The 18,952-nt window shown below is 35.7% G+C and overlaps 1 protein-coding gene across 1 annotated transcript in view; it reads left to right on the forward strand.

The window, feature by feature from the left end:
* Positions 1–7,478: 7,478 nt before the first annotated feature.
* Positions 7,479–18,952, forward strand: part of LOC134649008 (uncharacterized) — a 72,863-nt gene continuing 61,389 nt past the window's right edge. The window contains exon 1 of the mRNA XM_063503697.1: positions 7,479–7,687. The gene's annotated coding sequence lies outside the window, so the exon portion shown is untranslated. The remainder of the gene's footprint in view (positions 7,688–18,952) is intronic.

The following is an 18,952-nucleotide window of genomic DNA, read 5'->3' on the forward strand; positions in this document are numbered from 1 at the left end:
TCATCAAGGTCACGTGACAGTTTGGAGCGTTTAGGCGCGAAATTTAAACACGAAACTTATTATACATGTTTTTTTATTCAAAATTAATGAATATATTTTTTTTTTATTTTTTTCTGTAATTATTACGTGTCTATCTACAAAATGAAACCAGTTCCAAAAAATTGTCAACATCCCTATTACACGTACACACATGTTATTTAACTCTTACTTCATCGAAGTACCACTTTCTCATCTCGTTTACATCTCGCAATCGATATCGAATCGATTCGACATCGGATATGGAATCCGTATAATCGATTACGGCCGCGGAAGGAAACCTTACCCTGGGCCCTAGCGTCCGGCTTCCTAATATAATAGTAATGTAATATTTACGCGGTAGAATTACATGGTGTGAATGGTGTGATGGCTATATATTAATTCTTTAAATAAATATAACAATAACGAGCAATATCATCTTTCAAAAAGTTCGTTTGACGGCTTGTAAACTACCTCTAATAAATTTCCTCTTTTTCAAGCATAACATATTATGCTGTGTCTTTTCGCAAAGCCTTTACACTGGTGAACTACTAGGGGTTCATAAATTACACTCCGAGATACCCTGCTTTTAGTTCAATTAAATTATCGAAACCAATTTTTCGGAACTAAAGTTTTAAAATTGCTACAAAACTAAACTCGCAAAAACGAATGGACTGTACTATATTTACATTGGCAACATTAATGGTCCTTTCAAGCCATATTAATATCAATATTATATTATCAATAGAAAAATTGACTCTATATAAGTATTAGAGAAAACTAATGATCAGTCAACTGCATTCTATCTTTTAATTGAATCAATGACTGTGCTAATCGCATTGACACCTGTCTCTCTCCCTCACTTGTAACGTGAAGAAGATAGATGTCAAGATATCAGACATTTGCATGTGAACTCAGAACTAAGATTGATAGTTTGTAGTGGACTTTCTGCTAAATTGCATATTCACTATGTTCAGTGGAAAATTAATGACGGGCTGTTGAGTGTATTTTATTAAAGTAAAAGTAACTTATATTCTGATCTGATGTTGCATTTGAGAAAATAAATATTAAATCTGTCCATGGCCGTCATATTATTATTGTCAAGTTTTTCTTCATTTCTATTGTTCTTTTTTCTTCATACAACTACGAGTACCTACTTAGGGAACAAATCAAAGAATTCTACTAAATTTTTATTTGTAAGTAGGTCATTAATATATATTCGGCTCTAAAAATTTTCATAATTCATAAAAAATTGTATACCTACCTAATGTTGTAAACTGAAAAATACAAAACAAAACAAACAAATGACAAATTAAAATATTTTATGAAAATAATTTAATTTGTTCTAATATGTACCTAATGTTGTGTTCATGTCTTGATACTTCCCATCATCGTAGCCATTGAGAAATGACGATATTATTTGAATCTTCTCCCAAAAAAAAAACAAATTACCATAGTATGTATTACAATAAAGATGATCACGAACCACGATATAATAATTCTTTTTACGTACCAAGTACCAACGAGGCTTGTTCAAATATTACTTCACCGTCAAAGAATGCGTATTGTGAATGCTTATCGATAATAGTTTTTGTTCAGTTGTTACTCCCATCACTAGACGAATATAAGTGGGCCGTTTTATTTAAAGTTGTACCTACAAAAAAAAATTAAAACACATTTATTTCGGATAACTCGGACCCATACATAAAAATTTTAGATATAATTTTTAAGAAAAAAAAACCGACTTCTATGCGGCCCGGTGAAAGATTATTGTAGATGGTGCGATATGTAGAAAAGGAGGTAAAACCACCCACTTTTCTAGTAGCATTTCGTTTCTGTAAGGCTCGCAGTTCTAACCTAACCTAACCCACTTTTGTTCGGTTCTGTGAGGATAGCAGTTCAAACCTAACCTAACCCACTTAACGGCGCATGCGGTGCGGTGTACGGGGGTTTGAGCGGGAGGGGTTTGGCCTCATCATACTTTATACCTACATTTTATGGTAGGTAATCATAGTAGTTTGTTTAGTTTAGGTATCATAGTGGTTTTCCGGGTCAAGGTCTGTGTCCGAGTCCGGGTCCGAGTCTGGGTCTAGTCCAGGTCCGAGTCCGAGTCCAGGTCCGGGTCCGGGTCCGAACCGGATCCGGGTACGAGGCCGGATCTGGATCCGAGTCCGGGTCCCAGTCCAAGTCAAAGTCGAAATTCGAAATCACCAAACATGTACTATGCGTCGTTGAAGAGTTCTGTTCTGATCATCATCAGCAGTTCCAGTTCATCAAATGCGACAGTTTTTAATGTTAATGCTTTATTTTATGATGAAAATACAGAAAATTCTATACGTGTGCCTTTAAGATTTGAGGAGTTCCCTCGATTTCTCATGGATCCCATGTTCAAAACTTGAGCTTGACATAAATATGGCTTAAAAACCTAACTTGCTTAACAAACATAACGAAAAGGAAAAATCGCCAAACGCGAGCTATGCGTCGTTAAAGAGTTTCGTTCTGGTCATCATCAGCAGTTACACTTCCTCAAATGTTACTTTTTAAATGTATATGCTTAATTTGTTGATTAAAACACAACAATCTCTATATGTATGCCTTTAAGATTTGAGGAGTTCCCTCGATTCCTTATGGATCTCATCATCAGAACTCGAGCTTGACAGAAATGTGGCTTAAAAACTAAACTTGCTTAACAAACATAACGAAGAGGACAAATCGCCAAACGTGAACTATGGGTCGTTGAAGAGTTCTGTTCTGATCATCATCAGCAGTTCCATTTCATCAAATGCGACAGTTTTTAATAAAAATGCTTGATTTTCTGATGAAAATACAAAAATCTCTATACGCACGCCTTTAAGATTTGAGGAGTTCCCTCGATTCCTCATGGATCCCATCATCAGAACTCGAGCTTGACAAAAATGTGGCTTAAAAACTTAACTTGCTTAACAAACATAACGAAGAGGACAAATCGCCAAACGTGAACTATGCGTCGTTGAAGAGTTCTGTTCTGATCATCATCAGCAGTTCCACTTCATCAAATGTCACGTTTCTGAATGTATATGCTTGATTTGTTGATAAAAACACAAAAATCACTATATGTATGCCTTTAAGATTTGAGGAGTTCCCTCGATTCCTCATGGATCCCATCATTAGAACTGGGTTTTGACCAAAACGGGACCAATCTGTATGCATATACATACAATCAAAAAAAGAATTTTCAAAATCGGTCCAGTAATGACGGAGATATGGAGTAACAAACATAAAAAAAAATAAAAAAAATAAATAAATAAATAAAAATAAAAAAAAAACATACAACCGAATTGATAACCTCCTTCTTTGAGATTTGGAAGTCGGTTAAAAAACATACAACCGAATTGATAACCTCCTTCTTTGAGATTTGGAAGTCTGTTAAAAAACAGTCAAGTGTAAAAATATGGGTGCACAAATCTACTCAAAAATATGGCCCATCGTTCTTATTTCAGCGAATTAAGAACTATGGGGACTTATTTTTGAGTAAGTTGTCTACGCCCATATTTTTACACTTGACTAGTTTACACGCCTTTTTTAATTTGTATTACTTAATATTACCTTATTTTTTTCGGTTTACTAATTATGTTAAATTCATTAATCCTCTGGAGTTGCAGGCGTCCATAGGCTACGGTGACTGCTTACCATCAGGCGGTACGTATGCTTGTTTGCCACCGATGTGGTATTAAAAAAAAACAAATAAGGCTATTATGCGAATTGAATTATGTGGGCTGGGAACTCTTAATAAGGCAATTATTATGCCTCATTTCAAAAAATTGCTCTATATATTTTGATTTCCGCTTTCGTATGTTTTTTACGGATTTTGAAGTCATAATGGTCCTTGTCATAGTATACTGGTCTGAGCGAGGCGAGTGTTGTATAAGTGACGAAAATACTAGCACAGCTGATTGCATGCTTGGCATGATGAATGGTTAATAGTGTTACGATTGCGGGTCAGTAAACAATGGCCTTGGGAGATAAGATAATTATAGTTTACTATCACCCGTATGTTCAGCGTATAGTCAGAATCCATACCAGTATATATATTAAGAAACAAAGTGGCAAAGTATCTGCCACCCTCGAATACTTTTCCAAATAGAAACAAATTATATTTTCACACCACCTATTCGTAAAAGAGCTTTTTCTTCCCTGCTAGGAGGGATCAAAGTGGCACTTTTCCTCCCTGCTAGGAGGGATCAAAGTAACACATTACATTTTTTTGCACATAATTTTTTTTGCTTAAATAATCTGTTTAAGCATCAGCCTATGTCAACACTAAGATATTTTTATTTTCCTCATAGTTGATCTAAAAAGCAGTATGTGTCACACGGTATCAAAATTATTTCGTCTTGGGCGTTAACACTTGAATCCCTCATTACGCTCAGGATTCTACTTTAGAATCCCTCACTACGTTCGGGATTCTATTGTAGAGTCCATCGCTTCATTCAGGATTCAATGTACGCCGTTGACGGAAATATATCATTTTGATCCCTTGTAACACAAACTACTAGGTATTTTCCAATAAACAATCCTTTCGACCTAAAAACGCCTTATTTTCTTGTGAGTTGGATCTCATTGTTATAAAAGTAATACCTAAGCAGTGTTAACAATGAAGTATGCAATAGTGAGTATAGTGACCCACATACGACGTGCCTGTCTGACGCCGCGCGGCACTGCCTTTACCTAATTGTAGTTGTTATTATAACACATATTACAGCTTTGACTTCGGTAATAGAGATTGTTAATATTATTTATATTTATTATTATTTATATGAGCCTAGAGTGTCCCACTGCTGGGCAAAGGCCTCCTCCCTTTCCACGTATCCCGGTCTTGACCCGTCTCCCACCAGTTCCTGTCAAAGGCGTCGAGGTCATCCCGCCCACGCCGTCGAGGTTTACCACGACCTCGAGTTCGATTTTTTGGGGCCCAATTGGTGGTTGATTTAGCCCACAGGGGATACACACATAGGGATGTTGACACATGTTGAATTTTATAACAAAATCTAGTAAAATAGATAGCAAACGAGCAATTTATCACAATAATGTGGATATTAAAATAAAATATTGAAAAATTACAAAAATACAGGACCCGAAAGTTTCAAAATTTAAGTTTTTTTTAACTTCCAAAAACGATAAAAGTAAGGGTACCATTCGATTCCTTACATTTCACCAAAAAAATATTGTATAGCATAAACATAAACATAAACGCAATATTTCACCGACAAAAACGCAATTTTCTTGTTTTGTCCATACTACAACGTGGGTGATGACGTCACGGCCTCTGGCCGTTTTGTATAGGGCGTTTCGCGAGTGAAGTGCGACTGTCGGACTTTGACTACAATTTCTGACTTTTGTGTTACTTTAATGCAATGGGTCCCATATAGACATTTGATCCTAAAAACAAACCCGATCGATTGATACCATAAAAAAAAATTTGTCATGTAGCCTATTGTTAATATGCCATTTGTTTAATTGTTTTACTGTGAATATGGTCGAGATTTGTATTTTAGGGTCACAGAAGAATCTAATTGCTAATTTTTCTATTCTTAATAAACATACCAGTAAGACTGAGTCAGGTGAACCAACCTGATGTTAAAGTGTCATTCTATGGAACTTGCTAACTATGTAAACAAAAGTCACTAGTAAATTCATCATTCAGAGACTATTTCAATATGGTGGCGGTTTGTTTACAGTTAGCAAGTCCCATAGAATGACACTTTAAGCTCCAATGTCTTTTATTTTCCGATAATTCAGGCTTTCAAAGCTTGTACACCTTGTAAAAATGTAAATAATTATAAATAGTATGTTGACATGTAAACTGGTTTTATGAATAAAATGATTATGATTATTATGATATAAGTTGTCGCTGAAGGCACAAATAGCGTAGCTACGTTGCGTTCGATGACGTATTTATAGTTTAAGTAACCATTAGAGGGCCTCTACTAGTTAATAGAGGCTGTAAATGTTGATTTGTTATGGTTTGTAATTGCGACTATAACGATAATTAAAATCCAAAGCAGAGATGCAATAAACAACGATTTCGTTTATGCTCGGCGCAAAACCTCCCAACTATAGACCAAAGCTCCCAACTATGGTCCAAAATTAACTGTAATTTTTTCGTTCAGGTGTGTATTTTACTGTACTGTATTTTTTGTAGTTCTAAGGCAAGGTATTTTTTGAATGGAAGAAAAACTCTGAGTAAACCAAAAGGAATATTGGTAATGATACTTAATTTCATTTTGAACTTGTGGACCATAGTTGCAGACTGCAGTATTGGACTACAGTTGGGAGGTTTTACGTAACTTATCATTGTCGCAAGTGATGTACCTAATTAATATAACGTTTTAATGCTTGTCAGTATTCTCGCATCTTTACGCACCTCACGTACGTTTTATAAAACTGAAAACGTTTTGAAGTCGTATAAGTCCTTAGTTTCATGGGGAACGTGTTTTAGAACTCTAAAGAAGCCACGATTGTCACTATTGTTAGTCCGCGTAGGTTCGCCCTAGAAACAAGTGGACCGTCTTGAGAAATGTTGAGGTCGGCGGTGGGCGTCGGACGAGGTGTAGTAACGAGGCATCGATGATTCCGTGTAGTGTAGAGTAACCTTCGCATGATGACCTGAGAGCTGGTATAGTACTCCAAGTCGATTTCCTTTTACCTACTACATATATACTGTTAATTGCTAGGAGTTTTATGAAGTTATAAAATTTCTACAAAGTTAAAACCAAACATCCACAATTCACCATGTTACCATCTGGCCAAAATTTGCCCTACATTCCTAAAGATTACAAGATCTTCGGATACTCTTCCTAGGTGGACGTCCTGTATTATCAATATCAGGGTAGGTATGTTTTATAGTTTTCGATTGTTTAATCTAAGCATTTGTAAAAAAAAACATTTTTAAAGTGCGAAGACTACATGAAAACAAATGTGTGTTCCTATAAGTTATTTTGGTTTAAGTTTATATCTACTATCTACACGTGTTATTTTTAAAATGGTGTAGTGTGGTATACTTAATTCGTAAGACCTAATGAGCCATATCCTGTCTGGTAAATCCCACAGTGGGGCTACTCGAATTCTAAGGACTAATTAGGGGTTTTTAGGAATTCTAAAATTGGGATTTCTGTTCGATTTTTTCAGATTTAGTTATAGTTTTTTTAACGTTTAACTACACTTGACGATGTGCATGTAGACATTGCCACACTTTGTCATGCAGAGTTAGATTGGTCGGACTCTATGCCATTCATTTCCAGTCAATTGTTCCATCAGATTCTTAATAAACTGTGGTAGCCTGTCTAACCTTCCATTGGTTGAATGAACCATAACTAATGGGATTAACTTTCTTTCAATAACAGATTAAGCAGGTACTGGCAGGTAGCCCTTCGCATGCCACCCGCCCACTGGGTCAGACCGTCCACACAGTGGAAACCAAACGTCAGACGCAACGTCACGCACGTCAGATCCTATGCGACGGCGACGGAGCGCGCACGCTTCGCGCAGCCACAGTTTATATTTACGTTATGTTTCACCACCCGCAGAGACAACGCTTATAATAACCTAATAATAACACTATTAATCATCAGTGAGTGTACAATATGTGAAAGTGATGTGTAGTGCAGTGATTTCGGATTTCCCAAACTTACAGGTATTTTAACTGCGATGTAAGCAAATTAATCAAAATTAACTATTAAAATGGTATAAATGCTGGAGAAAGTCGATTAAGTTTGTGTATTATGTCAATTGAATACGGTTATTGTTCGAATATAATTGAAGTACACTTCTGTTTGGCTGTGTGTGGATTAGGTGTGGTGGCAGCGTATATAATTGATCGATACTTTTTGTGCATCAAAATTGATTAGGTGTACTCAACCGGATATAGAGAATATTTATATTTATTCTGACGATACAGTAAGGAGCAAAAGTATTTACTCTTTAACGAGGGAAAAAATAAAGCACACTCAAAATAAATTAGAATTTCCACAGGATCGCATTTTAGTTTACTTTTTTCAATAAAAAGGCAGGTCAAGATCGCTTCTCTTCTTTCTATGTAATGCCAAAAAAATGAAGTGTAGCGGATCTAGGTACTTAAGAGCCAACAGGAGTGGTCATTTCTCCATACAAACGTACTGTTTCCTCCGTGGGTTTTGAAGCTAGAGCAATGATTTTTTCAACACAGATTAATATTGTCAATATCTGTGTCGGACCGTTTTGCTTTTTTTGATATGTTTGTTTTTTAAGGCGCTAGAGCCCTTCAAAAATGGCCAAAATGGCCTAATTGACTATGCCGCAATGAGAGGCGTGCTATTCAAAACTGACATCAATTAGTCAAAAAAGCAAAACGGTCCGACACAGATAATGTCATAATCATTTAGATTTCCAAATTTGGTTACGATTGGTTAAGTTTTGGAGGAGGAAACAGTCGAGTACGAAACCTCGATTTTTGAGATTTTTACGCAGGATTTTTCGCCTTGTCCTTATCGCACTAGTTTTAGGAGCCGCTTCCGTTAGCGAGACGGGTATATTTACCTAAAATATTTAAATCTTAGCTCCTGTTGGCTCTTAAGGTATTTTCAACTGACTCTATCTTCCTCACAAGACTACCTATTTTTTGTCTTTTTTACAAACTTGCTTGGATTTTTTAAAACCTTTATTTTAGTTACTGTTTAATGTTGTTATTGTTGATTTATCAACATTACTAGTTACTACCTATTATTATAAGTCTGCGTTGTTTTCACCCATATGTTGATATACAAGTAATATAATAACAAACAGAACACCTACTATGGTTCATAAGGATGACTCGTTAATGGATTTGTAGGTAAATAAGTTGACATTGTCACTGGGACTTTGGTTATGTTCCCCGCATGACAAATACATTAACTGTCATTCATAGGTATAGCAAATCATTTACCTTATTTAATCTTATATAAGTTGCCATGCTTAACTACTTACGTTAATACAAGTATTTTCAAGTACATACAGTTTCTCAAGATACCCTTCCAAGTTTCAGTCAAGCAGATCAATATATTGAATTTCGGCGAAAAAAACTTAAATACAGAGTAATCAGAACATTTGAGAATTGTCAATTATGTTTATCCCAGTGAATCATATTTCACTTAAAATAGTTTAGATAAAATATGATTCTTACATAAGTAACTTTTTTGACCGCTATGCAGATATATGTTTCCTGTTTCGATATAGGTAATGCAAGACTAATCCAAATTCATGATTATTATCAATTGCAAACGGATCTTAAATGAACAATTTATCAAAATCAGAGCCTATAAGTTCTTTATTAAAGATCTGTGTGTGATCTTAACATTGCACACCTACGTTGAACTATCTAAAATCGCGTTTGGTAGTGTAAAATTCTGATAACATTACTGATTTTACAGTCGAGCACCAAATGAGCTGTATTATTTATCTAACACCGGTCGATTAAACACACGCACCTCCTCGTTTCGAATTACCTCGCGCCGGTGAACTAAGTCAAAACCATTTATAGCGTTATTCATAAACGTCTGCTAAGTTAATCAGCTGATGATCGTCATTTGTCCCTCTCTATGGCATAACGACAGATAAGGACAAACGACGATCATCGACTGATTAAGTTAGCAGCCGTTTATGAATAACGCCATTAGATTATTTAGAAGTTCGTCTAGACATGACGTTTGAGCTTGACCGTCGCGAATCTCCAATAATGCAATTTTGCGGTTTCATATTCGATAAGTATTCATTCTTCGTACGAAGTTACTGGCGTGGCAATAATTATGGCTTTTTATTTTGTACGGGTCAGTGAGATCTGGTATTTTTACAGGCTTGTGAGATCACATATATCATTTTAATGGCTTCTGATACTGACTGTACTTGCTACGTATACTACGCTAGAAAATAAGATTCTTATGAAAATCTGTGTTTGGCCTAATGGCATCCTTTTATTTTGATTTACAATAGTTATACTGCTGCACTAATTAGAATACAGATCAAAGTGTTTTTGCCTATTAAATTAAGTGTGCATTGCCTACAAAAACTTTGTAAAGATTGCAAGCTGTATCGATCCAGACCACATCGAAGTTATTCATCTACGCTACAAGTAAAACAGCTAAAACAAAAAATAAAGATAAACCAGATTAGCGAATGCACCGCGAGAGCCATGTTTGCTTCAGATAGCGCGCCCAAGTAGCGCAGCTCATGCAATTCTCGCATAAAGCGCGCAATCTTCAGCGAACTATTGTGCGCACTCGCAGTCGCTAGATTAGGACGCCCTCCATACGTCACGCGGTTGCATCTGCCGCGTTACTTCATATTATTAACAACCGTAATTGCAGCCAGTGGCGCGGATAGCTGACCTTAATACGGCGTTGCACATGTAGTTGCAGCTTAGTGCGAGTTTTTGATCATCTAGTCTTCGTTTAGCTTTAGCGAGCATCTGTGTTTATTTAGAAACAGCTATAAAGTTTTCGAAGAATTTCTTTTGAGGGGCAATTTGGGCAAAATCCTCTCCGAGACTGAGTGAGCTGACTAACTAGATTTAGCGCAATTTTTAGACAGCAGTGAAAAATGCGTCCAGATCTGTCCATTTCCTATGGTCGACAAAGGGAATAATAAACAAAAAAATTATACTCGACTGAGGTGTAGCCAAAAAAAATACTGCGTTTTAATCTACTCCACCTGTACCATGTGAAAACAGCTGAAGACGTACCGCGAATTTCGTTATCTGCCCCTCTATTACTCTAACATGTTCGAGCGATATATGCTCTTGCGTATTCGATGCAGGTAATTCAATTGCAGCCCTGGACATTATGTACAATGAATCTTCGATTGTAATTTTTAAATATATGTATGTAACTGTTTTAATAGAGTTACAACCTATTCATAAACTGTTTTTAGAATCGTAAAGCAGTTAAACAAACCACAGAATCTGTTCCATTGTCTTTCAAACACAATACTTGACAATACCCATTATGCTTGTCGTCCGGTCTTGTCTGTCCTTGGGCTTCCCTTCCTTTTAACTCATTAGAGGGATTAAGGATTATACCTGCTTCATTTACCCTTTGTATCACTTTCACTTTACTAATAGGTTTTTCCAAATACTGCAAACAAGTTTTGGTTTAAAGCTTGGGTTTAAATGTTCCGTATCAGCTTGGGTTTATGTCTGTCCGGCCTGTCTGGTTTAATTAAGTTTTTTTTTTTAATTCCATCCTATTGGTAAATGTTGGCACTAATAATGATTCAAAATGGTCTTTGCAGTGCGCTTATATGTAACAGGTAAATAGCTATATGTATAGTACTCCATGTTTACAAAAGTCAATGGCAATGTTTACATATCATCATCTTTACTAATATTTTCAAACATTTCCTTATTGTTACTTCATTTCTATAAACTGGCCATTGTGTAAGAATTATATGTCGTAGTGTCTATTTTATTATGTGACGCAACAAAAACTTTTAGCACCTAAGGGAGTTATTATATTATTACAAACGCTTCTGGACACTGCATCAGTGTGATAGCCGCCTGGCATTCTGTTTCAGATATTTTTAAATTAGGTATTTTAATCGTTTTATTAATTCGTGCTGCCGTAAATACGTGAATAAAATACAAATAATTTGTGTTGAGTTGAAAGGCCTGCTACACAGCTTAGTCATTTTCCACTCCTATATCACGCAGAACCATGTTTATAGATATAATAGTATAAATTACTTGCCACAGCAGATGCAAGATATTTAATTAAGTCTATTTGCTACTGAACCTAGTATAGCACCTGGCGAAACCGGCAGTCCTTAATTGTAAGACAATGAATACAATAGGACTTCGCCGGTATAAGGTTCTTGACGCTCGAGGCGTCGACTTTTTCGAAGGTGACGACACTGACGACTGGCTGGCCACTTCTATGTTAATCAGATTGATGGTTGAATTGGGACTTCCCTTCTTTGTATTCGAGCGTTAACGTTTTCCCTCGACTTTTCTCAAGTCTTTTTAGATACAAACTACGTGCCTACCTACTTCTTTATTGGATTGATCGATGTGGTTGTTTTACGACTTCCTCTTTTTTATTCAAACATTAACTTCACCCTTGTATCTAACCTAATGGAAGAATAGTAAAACCCGCAGAAACCTTACATTTATAGGGTATCTGAACATGCACATTTGTGCCTTAATTAATAAAAGCTGTTCAAACAGACTATTATGATACACAATACGTTAGAATGACCTCATGTGCTCGTCATGAATAAATTGTCTTTCTGGAACAGGTAAATAGGGGACTCTTTGACAATCAAAGTATTTCATAAACCTAAAGAACGATAGTATCTTCAAGTAGGTAGTTCAATGTGAAAGTAGCTCCGTCTGTCTGTCTGTTTGTCTGTTATCTCTTCACGCTTAAATTAAGATGAAATTTAGTGTTAAGTTAGTTTGAGTTCCGAGGAAGGACAATAAGGACATAGAATAGTTTTTATCAATCATCATCATCATCCCATACAGACTAAGTCGCGGGCAGAAGCTAGTGATCTATAATAGGTTGCATTTCCAAACAAGTTAGATGTTTCGTAAGTTGCGGTTTAGTAATTTCCTGCCTCCCTTTGACCTTAACGATGTGGTCAAACCAGTCAGAGATAGGTATATAATCGTGATGTTACTTTCATTTAAAATAAATTATCTTATCTCTTCCAACTCACTATCAGTTCTTAGAATTAGTCCCATTCGTTATGTCGAAATGATAGATAATGGTTTTAAACAATGGGTGCTGTACTTGTTGACGTGCATTGACTGGCTTTAGGATTGATGGTGTGTGGTAAAATGATTAAGTCATTGCTTGTTTAGAAGCCTTTACGTCGTCGTTTATATAATTGGTCTTAGTTCGTGACGTCTCAGCCCTTGGTTATTACATTTGTTACAAGACTTAGAAGTGATCGATGACGAAACTGTGACATTGAGTTCTGTTTGAAATTATCCTCATACCATAGTCATTACATATTTATTAGTTAAGTTCAGCCTAAGCTCCCAAAAATTAATAGTCCACATCATCAGTCACACATTAAGGTGATTATTGACTGATTCTGTTTATTAATTTTGTGAATGTATGCAAGAACGCGGTAAAAGGATATTCCGATTCGCATTCCTCTCGAAGGCTAACAAGATGCAATTGAACAAAAATGCTTTTTAGTCCTTTTGCCATTCCAATAATGATATACGTTCTCTACTTAATTGGTTCTTTCAACACAATTTTGTTTTATTGCTTGTTTTGTCCAAGGGTACATTTACAATTTTACACTCTCAATCGACCTAAATCTGTGGCCTCACTACTAAACTAATGGAGTTTTTAGCTGTCAAGTTCACCTTACAATTAATATCATTCACGCTTTCAATTCTTTTTTTACTATCTAACATCCCAGTGGGGTCTTGGATTGATTTTAAGAGATAAGAGATTCCTTATTAGGTAGGCAATTTCGTTCTATAACTTCTACATATATATGTACATTTATTTAATATTATGTTTATTGCAAGTGAAAGTAGCGTTAGTCAATTGACAGTATTAACATATTGGAAGTTCGAAACTGATGAGTTATGGCCTTATGGCCCTTTGTAGGTATTTTATGCGTTTCTCCGATTTGGAGAACTCTCTATGATTACCTAATTTATTTTTTTAGTTACTTTTATTCTTACTCAATTTATATACATACAGTAGTATTCTATAATGATAGCTATAATTTGTAAAAACTTATCTATACCTAAAAAAAATATGGAAATCATAAAACCGTTCAAACACCTCTTCTGTTATATACAACTTATATGGCTTGTATGACACAAGTCGTACCAAAGGGAAGTAGCTAATGCAGCTCTATAATTGTCCTATCACTTACATACACGGGTTACGTACGCTGCACTCTAAGTGCGCAAGACGTAATGTCATTGTTGTTACAAGATTACCGTAAAATGTGTCGAGAATCTAGAAAAATCTGTATCGTAACTACAATTATATTACCTTCCAGCAACATTCTTATCATCATTACATTTGGATTCCTCACAGTCACGATTGGTAATATTTTACTACTCGCTTTATAGTTTTCTAAATTGTTCTTTAATATATGCTATTAGTGAATTAGTGTAAAAGCATCGAAATTACATATATTGTGTTTAGCTGTCGATCGTGCTATGAGAATTGTATGTAATTTCTCTTCGTTCGAATGAAATCTCTCATTTGTGTTTACACTTCGTACTTCCTTTCAATTCTTTAGAGTGGTCTATTTGTTTTCACTTTCTTAGCCGTAGTTCATTAGCTTTCGAATTATCTTTCAATCTGGTCCCTGTCCTGTTCTAATCAAGATCGCAGCTTTGAATACTGGTCGCGTTCATTATAGATTTTGCGACACTGGCAAGCTCCATCTAGTCCATCTGTCTATTCAACATACTAAGGTATTTATTATGGATTGATATATTCCATAACATAATCGATCCAGGAAATAACATTCCACATCTCAGTCTTAACGTTGCCAAAATTTTGACATCCTTGTCCAAAAATTGATGTTTTTTGCAGCAGTTAACATTTCTAATAAGAGGGGGTAAAATTTTTTTTATGTTTTCTCGATGTATGTGCGTAATCGCACCTAATGATTTTGATGTCTAAAAACTTAGTACGGAAATCCCATTGCATTTTGCCTTTAACATGGATTAGATTAGACCAGGGCTCTCCAAACCCCGGCCCGCGAAGCGTTCCAATCCGGCCCGCCGACAGCGTAACAATATGGCCCTCAGGTAAAAAAGTTTGGAGACCCCTGGATTAGACCATTAATAGTCGATGATAGTGTATTTTTTCTTTGAGCTACTTAAGCTTGTCATGTCATTAAGTCAAGGTGTATAAATATTCGCACTAACTGACACTTATCGCCGACTCACGACTGTTTGCAGACAGCAATTAGGAACATTTTCTAATGCGTACGGTCAAACAGCTTATATTATTATTGTCATTTGTAATTCCAGACACATGCAGTAGCATACTAAGTATTCATTCTCTCTCGGCCATAAAGAGTTGTACACAAAAGAATTATTAGCATACACAAGGAGTTATTACTTCTTTTTTTGTAAGCATAAGTAATTAAGTGGTCAAGTGTGAAAGTGTTTTTGACATGCATATATTTAGATTTAGATAATTAGTGTTGTAATATTTTAGGCGAACACAACACATATACTTGGTCAACCAGATCTTGACAGTAGAAAAAGGCGGCAAATTTGAAAAATGTAGGCGCGAAGGGATATCGTCCCATAGAAAATTTGAATTTCGCGCCTTTTTTTACTGACTAGATTTGGTTGACCAGCTATACTTAGTTATTTTTAGACTATGATAATTATATAACATTACACTCGTATATTTTTCGTTGTAAACACTACTTAACGTTGACGCAATTAAACTTCTGGTACCAATAACATATTAATATTTGCAATGAAAAAAAAACACAATATTGGAATCCGTCTCCTACTTTGAAATTCTCATCTTATAGTGAAGTTGAACCTCTTGAATTTATCGTTATTTTTTTAGTAAGTATTCTTATTCTACGCTGTGATCTTGATCTCTGTCAACCTGAACCATTCCGATCATTGACTCAATCATCGCATCCAAATCATTAACCGCTTCAATTAACCCGTTGGATCAATCAAACCCGCGGTTTGTTCATCATTATCATCAATTACAACAAATAATGTTCTTCTTTCATCAGTCCAACGGTCAAAACCGTTACCAGTACAGTTATGAACTGACCAAGCTTCACTTTACACGTTTAGGGAATTTCTTGGCCTTCGGAGATCGCTGTTTGAATTTAGAATGTGGTCTTTGTTGGCTACGAGTATATGGGTTTGTGTGCCAGTTTGTGGGCTTTCTTCTATTGATACGAATTCTTGGGTTGCTTATTGTTATTGTGATATTCTTACATGTTAATCATGTTCATCTGTTCTTATTCGCTTTCTTAGTGCGTTTCTTCGTATATACGTTAATTACCAATATTTAGTCGATGTACCTACATATATTTGTACAAGAGGTTTTTTCAACCCTTTGCTATACTTGGCTTGAAGTGAATATGTTGGTCACACGGAATAACTTTTGATAGACCCCGTTCCAAGATTCATGGCGAAAAAATAGGTTATTTCTGTTTACGTTTAATTTTTTGTTTCATTTGTTGTGGTTCTAAAGTTTATTTATATTGTTATTGTTTACAGTTTTGCTCGCAACGATTTTCAATTTAGCTCTAACAAGTAATATTTTCATGTTTTATTTCTGTTTCTGTAATGACTTATCATTTGCATCGTCCGCCTTGTGACTGGCTGTTCGGAAGTTAACTCTTGTCGGGGTTAAACTTGTTAGTTTATGATATTAATTATACGAGTGCGATTACATTAAATGTTAAACCTTCATTCATTGTGTTGTTAGAGGATTTCCTAGAGCGATTTGGTTACACATATATTATTTAACATTGCTGTTTTATTTATTTGGTCTATACATAATATTTAGGTATGGGATCAATCAAAATGAAATCGCAAATAAATACAAATAAGCTTCTCCACAACGAACATACGACCCTAACCTACGAAGCAGTAGGTCCCAGGTTCGAATCCCGGTAAGGGCAATAGTGTTTACCACGAATATTAATAATTTGTTCCTGAGTTTGGTATAGATATTATTTATGTATCTATATAAGTATGTATTTATTTATCTATATAAGTACATATTTATATCGTCATCCGTCAGTCGCCATCAGATATATCGGAGCACAATATCTGAACACGCACTCTACCGCCCTGACAATAGAGGTGTGTTCAGATATTTGTGAGCGCCTTAGCCGCTCGGATATATCTGATGGCGACTGTACCTACCCATATTACAGGCTTTGATAAGTTTGGGGTAGGTCGATCTGTGGAAGATTGGCCCCTAATTGTCCCCTAATATCTATTTCATGCATAATTCCTTACAATGGTCGCCTTTCTGCCATTATTAGGAGTCACATAGCCAGCTCTTTAATTGGTAAAATATCACAGTGTTTGACTGTTTGGCATGGTAGGCAATGTTGAGGAAGTTTATGGCGTTTTTACATTGCCATATTTAGGCCAACCGCACTCCCCACAGATTGGCGTACTCAACCCTACAGTGGCATTTTTTCGCATTCCTAACATCGTAACAATCAAAGAAGTTTGTCCCACCTACAGTAAGTGCGCCGGCATTACATATTGTATTGTAAGATGTAATGTTTTATGTTTTGCTTTCTGTCACGTACGGACTTTCTAGAGTTTTGCGTGAGCCTAAAGCGACGGCGCCCATTCCGCGTAATGTTGAGCGGAAATCAGCGCACGCGCATACCACAGAACAAAAAGACGCAGATGTGCCAAAAGTTGTCTGGTCGTCAGTTGACAGATCGATTTTAGCGATAAGACTGCCTGTGGTTAATTAGTTATGATATTATACTTCATTTACTTACTTCGGTTTACTGTATCTACTATACCTAACAGACGTCGTAAATTTGGTAACAGTTTCGGTGCAGCATTGTTGTGGTAAAGGGATCGGTATTGGTACAGTACAGTCGACGTCAAAGATATGTATACATTTTTCGTCTTGTACGAGGATATCTCTTTAAAAAAGCTGTAAGCTTTAATTTAAATGCCATAATTATAACGTTTACAAACAAAAATAACATACTGTAAGTACCTAATACCGTGTGTGTAAGTACAGACTTTTGAGCATTTCTCAGAGGAGTTCAAATAAACCCAATAATCCCAATAAATTTGTGTTTTGTACAATAAAGAGTTTATACATACATACATAATACACCTACGCATAATTATTATATTTTCCATCTTCAAAACTAGCTTTCAGTGTATTGTTCTTTTAATATGCAAGGAAAGAGGCGTTTCTTTTTATTAAGTGTGCTTTCTGTGTGCTGTTACTCTGTGCTCATGCTTTGTTGTGCAACGGTGTTACATTTATAAACACTGGACACATTTGGGACGATATTTGTATAGTAATGTTTATATTATTTAGTACTTATTACGTATCGTTATGTATAATTTTATTAAATGGAAACAGAAGTCCGGAAATGTATACCGACTTTACTTTCTTTGTTGTGTAATATAACAATCTTCCGTATTGAAAATATTCATAATATATAATATGTATAAGTAATAATACAAAAGCTTCCTCGAAGTAATTTGTAACCTACTTATTTAATCAAAATTTACATATGGTGAGGTAAGATTTGACAAACGTTTATTCATAAACGTTAGTCAAATCTAACAAACCGTTGATAATCGTTTCACCCTATCCGTCAATTTGACATTTCTATTTCGTAATAATTTAACAGTGGATTGTAAATTGTTGCTAAGTTTTATCATAAGAGAGACAGCGATTAATTTAATAAGTAATTTTATATTATAAACACATTGCCAGTTAATCAACATGTCGGCGACTATGCCTATTTTCCCCATTCCACACCTGACAGTGTCCCAGTGAAAGCTGACCCCACTTGCACTCTTGCGCATACACACACGAAGCTACCACGTCACGTATCTACGGCCTGAGGGCTGGTGGCATTCTTGGAAAATAGAGCTGGGCGAGTAGTAGTAGATACTTTCCCGTGGAATGTAGGGTTCGTATCCCCACGCTGCGCTCTAATGCCGAATGGACCAAGATAACCAGGGTCAGCCGCGTTCAAGGGAAGCCAGTGCTGTCAAACTGATGTTACTTAACAGATGTACTCTTTATGTAACGACTCTACTTTTATCTAAGAGTTTAGACAAAGCGTTTTTATAGGCGAATATTTTACTTTATAATCACTTGCAAATTCTCAACTTCTTGATTTTATCACTGAGCCATCAAGTACTCTATTTTAATACTATTCTTTCAATGGAGCTAATAAAATGAGCGAAAATATT

The sequence above is a fragment of the Cydia amplana genome, chromosome 6 (assembly GCF_948474715.1).
Source record: "Cydia amplana chromosome 6, ilCydAmpl1.1, whole genome shotgun sequence".
NCBI lineage: Eukaryota > Metazoa > Arthropoda > Insecta > Lepidoptera > Tortricidae > Cydia > Cydia amplana.